The sequence below is a fragment of the Cryptomeria japonica genome, chromosome 3, assembly GCF_030272615.1.
Source record: "Cryptomeria japonica chromosome 3, Sugi_1.0, whole genome shotgun sequence".
NCBI classification, from domain to species: domain Eukaryota; kingdom Viridiplantae; phylum Streptophyta; class Pinopsida; order Cupressales; family Cupressaceae; genus Cryptomeria; species Cryptomeria japonica.
The window spans coordinates 120,418,408-120,427,193 of NC_081407.1; positions in this window are offsets into that span (position 1 = coordinate 120,418,408).

Genomic DNA, 8,786 nt, shown 5'->3' on the forward strand with positions numbered 1-8,786 from the left:
ACTGAAGTCTGCATCATGCCTACAAAATTTGGAGATTGTTGTGGGGCATCGGATGACACAATATTGGTATTAGTGGGAACATTGACCGTTCCTCTGTGTACGGCATTTGGGTGAGGGATTCTTGGTGCCCCAGCTTCAATAATACTACCAAAGATTGTTTCTCTTATTTCGTTGATTTTCATCAATTCAATCAAAGGCAGACTGACTTTTCTCCTTTTGAATTCTTCTAACACAAATGAACTTAGCCTCTTTAATTCCTCCTTAGGGACGTCTTTTGTCTGGGTGTGAACGGGCCCTAGCTGGGGATCTGTTAGTCGCCTTTGGTCAACTTGATGGGAACTGACAGGTTTTGAACTATTGGGTTGGACATTCTGCTGGTGATATTCAGGAGAATCCCTAGGAGGTGTTGGTGCATTGGTAGCATTGGGATTTGGTGGGGTTTGAAAGTTGTTGGGAGGAATAGATATGGTTAATGGCTCATTGTATCGAGCATTCCTTTGGTATACACGAGGTTGATTTCCGGACGTTTGTTGGAATGCTTGTACTTCCCTCGTGCCTTCAACTAGAACACTATCATATAATGGGGGGAAGTTATAGCCATTGACGGTGGTTGGATGGTTCGATACTAATTGGACTTCAGGCTTAACTTGACCTTGTGGTGGTTCCATGGGGCTATTAGCAGACGCAGGTGGGAATCTCTAGCTAGGCTGGTATGATGAACCATTGTGGAATGGGGACCTGACGTTTTCTATGACCAAATCCTGATCATATCTAGTTACAGGAACAATCTCATACCCAGTCGGCGGAGCTTCTTCTGCTCCTGAATTCCTTCTCTCGCTTTGGAAAATGTCTGTTGCTACCTGGAATTCATGGCATTGTAACTCGGAATGCTGATCAGTATTGTGTAGCCTACACCATCCTGATAGTGCAGCTTCTGCTAGGAATACTTTGTCTGCGGGACGACTATCTGCAATAGGTTGGCTATCCAAAGGGGATGGTACAGTACCGTTGTTGGGCCCAGTATTCCATGTTCTCTTTTGGGGAACCTGATTATTGTTTCGGAAATTCTGATTATTCCCTTGGTAGTTCTGATTGTCTCTTTGGAAATTTTGACCGTCTCTTGTATATCCGGAAGAACCTTGTCCTGGATGATTTCCTTGATAATTTCTCTGCATTTGGTTGTTCTGTCCTTTCAAATAGGTTACCTCCGCCAATAGTTTCTTTACTTGATTGATTAATTCCCTCATTTCTTCTTTCTCCTCTGAGGTCCGACTGGAAGTTGTCGCGTTTTGGAGGTATACCGGCTGCGGCGGTGGTACTTGTGAGACAGGATTTCCAGGGTGAAGAACCAACTAATTACTGGCTATAGGAATTGGGTTCATCACTGGAGTATTCTGAGACAATGCTCTATTGATATTTTGGACTTGTCCTTGTGCAGCAGGATTTCCTAGATAGTTCAAGGGTCCTATAGTGGCACCTACTTCCAGATCATTGCTGACTGAAATAGTTGAAGCATAGGCTTCTTTTAAATTGGTTGGGGGGGTGCCTTTTGTTTTTACAAACATGGAAGTGAGGCGGTCCAACGCTGCATAGTAAATAGGCAGTGCGGCAACATTATTCAAGTTGTAGGGATCTCTTAGTCTTGTATATGCTTTGTGAAACCTATTATTGAAAGTGCTAATAGGTTCATGTTCTTGTCTTCTTTATTCCACAAATTGTCGATATAATTCAGACGAAGAGATTGGCGATCTGAATTTTTCTAGGAAGATATCTTTCGTCTCTTGCCAATTATGAATGGAGTCAGCTGGCAGGTGGATATACCAGTGAGAGGCTTCTTCATCAAAGGTGTAAGGAAACAACCTACAAGCCACATCTTCATGCTGGATATCTCTATTATGCAGGAGATCTTCAAAAATCTTGATATGTTCATCAGCTGAGTGACTTAGGTCACTACTATGAAACCTAGAACAAAAGTGTTCAGGGCTCTTTGGCATTGCATTGTAGGCGGTGAAGACCATAGGGGATGCATTGGCCGGACACCACACCATTGGGATGTTTGCTGGGGAAATCATTGGCTGAACTTGTTGGGCAATTGGTGTAAAGGTGACTATAGGCGAAGTGCTTGGGACTTGAGGGGAGGGGGTTTGGAATAAATTGGAAATGTCTTCCACCTCTGGTCTATCTTCTTCTGCTTGATTCTCTCCTTTCTCTGGCGAAACTTCTCTTTTTTGTCTAGATCTGGTGGGTCGTTCCAATTCTACGAACTCTTTGGATGAACCTTGTGCTGATCTGAAGATCCTCTGAAATTTATCCGGGGAGAAAGAACTTATGCGATCCAGCGTAGCGTTTATTCTTGCTGAGGTGGTGCAGGAGCAGGTTCAGGGGTTGGATTAACTTCCTCTTGTTCTCTCTGATTTTGTGCATTGATGCGGTTAGCAATCTCTTCTTCTTCTTCTAGGACGAAGCACATTCGACACTAGTCAGGATAATTTCTTTTCACAGACCAGGCTAAGCTATATAACTCAATGATGATGTCTTCTTATTTGTCATTGAAGTTCAAATCTGGTTGTATCACTGGTTCGGGGTCTCTTCCTAGTTCAGGAGGATTGATGGGCAGACCCATCTCTTACCATGTTAGTGGACTGGGAAGAAAATTGTAGGATTTCTTTCAGAACTTGCTTGTGAAGGGTAGAAATCCTTTGTCTCTCTAGATTTTCTTTGATCACAGTCTCTATTTGTCTTCCTTTTTCTTCTTCCGTGGCAATAACGTAACTTACTTGTCTGAACTGAGAGTAATTTACTTTTGATTTCCAAGCAAGTGCCCGCAATTGATCTGTAATGTAGGACTGATTTAGTCCTTGTTCAGGTTGTTCAAAAGGCAGATTGAATGGGAATTCATGCGGCAATACCCTGCTGCCTCATATCTACTATCCAGAATAGGTTACTTTAGCTGGTCAAAACTTGACGATGATCAAGCCCTCCTTCTAGCGCCATTTTATGTTGGTGTCTGTTTTATCATCTACCAAACATTAGGATAGGATACCTGAAGGTATTCTATCCTCTCTTGAAAAATCACTACTGATTCCAAGGTCTATATGTGTGAACAAGCGACTTTAGTGGAATAGCTTCTTGGGTAGTGTATGCTGAAATTTTCAAGGGGGACTTACGTTTGACAAGTATTCTTGAATTGCTGGACTTAGATGGATTTAGCAATTTTAGGCTCTTCTTTTTTTTTGGGATTTTCTGGGGTTTAGACTTTCAAAAGAAAGGGAAAAAGAGATAGGGTTTGAGAAGGCTAATCTAATCCTACGAATTTTGGAGATGGTATCAATTGGGTGCCCTCGAGAAACCAAACCTTGCTTCGCCACACTAGGGACAACTACACAAGGCCGGTGCAATCTTCAATGGGTTGTGCTTATGATCGAGATGTTGGGATGCACAGGGGGTGGGCTCAGACTAACTTTGCACGGTAGAATGGAAATCATCCATTTTACCAAAAGTATGAGCGGAGATACACCATTGATTGACACTTATCAAATCCTTCATTCAAATTAACAACAATGAAAGAAAATCTAAACTAATTCTAACTAAGTGTTGAGGCAATTGAAACCATGCAAATCATTCAAATAATAGAGATTACAAAGCAGCGCACATGCAATATATTATCTGGAAATGACCTTAAGCAACAATACATCAAAAACCTCACCCTTTTCAAATGAGAGGAGGCAACCTTATATAGTTTCTCAAAAAAAAATGAATGGCCGAGATCAAATAGTGATCAAGGGCCAAGATTGAAAGTCCTAAACCCTAATTAGGGTTTCCCGAAATACTACTAGTTCAAGCAAATGAAAGAGTGACAAGTGGCGCAGCTGCTAATTTTACTGAAGTGAGTGGCCACTTTCCTCTTTCAGAGATTCAACGCATCTAGACACCACGAGCTTGACCTCCTCCATGGTGACACTTGGCAAACTGCCAATCTGGAAGTCGATGAGATCCACATCATTGGCGCATGTGGCAAGGATGCCTTCCCACTCCACTGCCTGGGTGAGGAAGTTGTCATCGATGGAGAGGAAGTTTGCAATCTTCGAAAGATCGCCTTTGTTAATCATCCCTGAATCTCGGAAGAAGCTTGCCCGAATCCTGGCTCTCAGGTTCTCTGCTTGTAAATGCTTCTCCCTTAGGCTTTCCTTCTGCCAGATCTCTTACGCCACATGGAATACCTTGCCCAGAATCTCTCTAACCCTTGCCTCTGTCTCAAAACACTTGGTCTCGGATTTCTTCAGAACCTCAATCCGAGTGACCAGTGCATAGTACCATGTGCCAAAGTCATACCTGTCTCCTGTCTGTATGATGCCTGCATCCACTAAGCTCTTCTTTGACATGCCTCGGATAACCTTCAGGTGAGGGAGTATTTCATTCTGAATTTCATCCACTTCTTCCCAATTGGATGCTAGATAATGGATACGATCAATCAACAAAGAAGTTGCCTCATGTGCTGATACTAAGTTTTCTACTAGGGTGTCAGCACGTATCACAGCGTCTGAAATCCACTCCTTTTCTTGAGTGTATGATCCCTTCATCTCATCATAGTCCTTCATTGATCCCTACTAAAGAGGCTGTGGTGGAGTAGCTGGGACTTCATGGTTGAGTGGGCTGGTAAGATGGAGAACATACTTCCTCCACTGCTCGTTCTCTTCTTCCACTTTCTTCCTCTTTTCTTTCTCATGAGCCAGCCTCGTCTTTAGAACATTACAGGAGTCGTCAAAACATTGGATCTCCTGGTCTTGGGTAGGCTTACCCATCTCTATGGTGGTGATCTTGTAGTCATCTGCTGTGACATTGTCCCTAGTCTTCCTTTCTTTGGGCACTGCTATCTGGACTGTCCTGAATCCGACACTGTCTCTTTGAATTAGGGAGAACTTCCTGGCTGGTTTGGGCGGTTTAGCTGCGGCGGGTTCATTCACCTTCTCTAGGAATGCTGCGGTAACCTCCTCGGTAGAGTGGACATCCTTGTGAACCTTGGCCTTTATCCTTGCTCTCAGCCAATCAGGAATGGTTCATTGTTCTACAGTGTTCTGATCAAACTCATTGTCTGCTTCTCCTGGGTTCGCTGGTATGCCACCCAAGAAGATTGTAGGGGTTTCATCCTGCCCCCTGTCTGGAGTTCGGAAGACCTTCTCCACCACTTCCCCAATTGTCTGGGAAAGCACTCTTACTTCATCATCACTCACATAGATGTTCATCTCTTGTTCCCCAATTGTACTCTGATAAGGCGCAATGGAAGCAGCACTTAGGATGGAGTGACTTTCGCTGGATTCTCTTCTCTCAACTACAGCCCTTTTCCCTATGCACTTTGTAGAGCTTCCACCCAACTCCTTTCTCTTTCGAGATCCAACACTTTCCGGATTCCGAGCATCACCGGCAGAGGTACAAGGGTGGACGGACAGAGCATCATCCACTCCCATTAATTCATAAGTTAGAACCACACCTTTGGCCTTCAAATGTTTTGTCTTTTCAGACGCCCACCACCTTGAGTACTCAACCACCGACCTCATGAGGTCTGCTAGATCTGATTTTTCTCCCTCTGTCCAATCTGTCAAGACTAAAGGTTCATTCTTCATCTTCTCAAAACCCGGTTGTTGAAGTTCTAGGCTTTCTTCCACCTGATCGGCAACTTTGAACACTTCTGTTGCTCTCACCATACTTAAAGGAATTCTTGACCAGAACCTCTTTCGGATCTCGAAACTATCGGCTGCATTAGCCCAGTAGTCTTCCAGATCCAGTTTGTGCTCAAACGTTGTCCCTTCGATCTTTTTTATCCTATGGAATGGATTGAAATCTTTTCTTGCCTTGTATTGGTAGAAGGGATACCAGGCCAGTTCTTTCTCAGCGGTAGCTGTAGCCTGTGACGATGGACATGTTTCCAGCCCATTACCAATTGTAAGAGAGGATGTCCCTGCCTTCTTCTGCTTATCCCTTTGAATCACTATATACTCCTCCAATTGTCTCACAGCCTTGAGCAACACCACTCGGTTGGTAGGGTAAGTTGGAAGCTTGTATGGGGGCCCAAAGAATCCCCGAATTCGGAGGTAAGTGAACTTTGGATATTGGATGTACCAACACCCGAACCGACCGATGAAGTCCATAGACTCTTGAGAGAGCCTCTGGTGCTGGCCACCTTGAAGGGTCCGGGTAATGTGCATCAGGAAGGCATCATTCACCCTTTTGAAATGGAACTTCTCCTCCATATGGAGCTGGGGATAGCAATCATATACCGGAAATTGGTTTTCGTTGTTCCCAACTTCTCCTATACAAGTGAGACCTCTGTACCTATAGGTCCTGGCTAAAGAATAGAACAAGTAAGAACTCATGAAGAAAGTCCTATTCACCTCTAGATTCCTTAGTTGGCTGTCTAGGTTGTCGCTGATCATACGGGCCCAGTCTATCATTTTTACTCCATTAATTATTTCGTTAATGAAATAATACATCTAGGGTTCGAATGGAGCTCCCTGAGGATTTCCTATTATTCTATTGAGCAAGACAATCATGTCCCCAATGTCCTCCTTGAAGTATGCTCGCACTAGGCTCTTTCTTTGGAGTTTGGAGGCGCCCTTCCTCGGCTTGTCTAGCCAAGAATGATTAACTATGGCATCATATTCTTCTAGGTGATCGTGGTACAAACTGTCAGCTTCATCCTTGGTCATATATACTGTGTTGTGGTACTCAGGGATCCTGAAGGCCTCTCTGATGGCCTCATCGCTGACATTCGCCAACACTCTTCCATCAGGTGCAACAATATCCTTAGTGATGGGGTTGTAGTGTTTGGCACATTCAACTACTAGTTCATTGCACTGCATGGTGGGGAGGAAGCCAACAGCGTGCACGATACCACTCTTCATCATTTTTCACACAATGGTGGTAGGCACAAGGTTGTCCAGACCAAACATTCGCTTCTTAAACTCCCTTAGATTGATGTGTCCGAGTTTGGTGTCGCTGATGTTCTTCCACTTGGAAGTCATCCTTTACTCTAGAGGAGCATCTTTATCTACCTGGAACTTCATGGTGCTTAAGACCTGCAAATGAATGATGAAAACTTTAATTTAGAAAAATTCTGCAGAGTTTCAAAAAAAAAAAATAGGGCCGCGAAATGGCTAAGTGTTGGAAAATTTTCCATTTTTCACTCTCATAATTAGCCACAAAAATTGAATTTTCACCTACAGACCCTCAGCCTTGAGGTCGGTTGATGTCACCATCAAGTGTTAAAATTTTCAAAAATTTTCATACTTAGCCAAAAAAAATTGATTTTCCACCTCCACACCCTCAGCCTTGAGGTCGGTTGATGTCACCATCAAGTGTTAAAATTTTCAAAAAATTTCATACTTAGCCAAAAAAAATTGAATTTCCACCTCCAGACCAATTTTCAAAAAAATTTCATACTTAGCCAAAAAAAATGATTTTCTTTCTCCAAAATTTTTGAAAAAAATCATCTATTAAATTCTGGAAAATATTCAGAAAATTCACAATCTTAATTTCACCTCTGACTTGGATAGGAATAAGGCTAGACTTTTCTCCAAAATATTGAGAAAATTCAGAAAAGATGCCTTTATCCATAAATCTGTAAGCCTTCTGCCAAAAAATATTATCCCACTTCTAGCAATATCTAGAATTTCCTCCAGATGATCTTTAAACTGACATACTTTACTAAGCTCTCCTTAGTAATTTTGAACTTCTTGGTGTAATAATGAATTTGATAATGAAGTATTTGTAGACAAGGTTTAAGCAAAACCCCTAAAATCATCCAACTCATACTTCTAGTTCTAAAAAAAAACTTTCCATTTTGATTTAAGTTTGAAGATATTCATTAATCCTCCAATATTCCCTTTAAAAAAAACTTTCCATTTTGAATTAATATCTCAATAAAAAATATTCTCTCAATATTCTCAAAAAAAACTTTCCATTTTGGATTTATTTTGAGGATTTTTTTTTTTTATTTAGATATTTCTTCATTTTGAATTTAATTTTGAAATCTCTATGGATCTTGTTGACTTTGTTTGACCTTCCATGTGTAGGTTAATTTTTCGAATTTTATTTCCATCTTTTTCAAATTTTGGCAAACTTTGGCAACCTCTCACAGGTATGGTGGACTTTGGCTAGAACTCCTTCATGGCCTCCATTAAAGTGAAACTTTGACTAAGGCATTGGGGCGGACTTTGACTCTTGCTCCCACATGGCCTCCTTTTCCTTGGCAGACTTTGGAGGTTGCTTCCTTCATGGCCTCTCTAGGTGGGGCAGACTTTAGGCTACACTCCCACCTTGAGCGGACTTTGGAGACACCTCCTAGGGCGGACTTTAGGCATCCCTCCTCTTGGGCGGACTTCAACCTTAGCCCCTTCCTGGCTTCTCAAGCTTTGGCGGACTTTGGCTTGGCCTCTTCATGGCCCCTTCAACCCATGGTGGACTTTGACCCTTGCTCCCACATGACCTCCATCAAGGTGGGGCGGACTTTAGCCTTAGCACCTTCATGGTCTCCTTAGCCTTGGGCGGACTTCAACCTTAGCCCCCACATGACCTCCATTATGGAGGGCGAACTTGGAGCTTGGCACCCTCAAGGTCTCCTCAGCCTTGGGCGGACTTCAACCCTTGCTCCTCCATGGTCTCCTTAGGTGGGGCGGACTTTAGAGTGGGCACCCATGTGACCTCTAAACTCATGGCGGACTTTAGGCAAGGCACCCACATGGCCTCCCTAAGGCATGGCGGACTTTGATGAGAGCACCCACACAACCTCC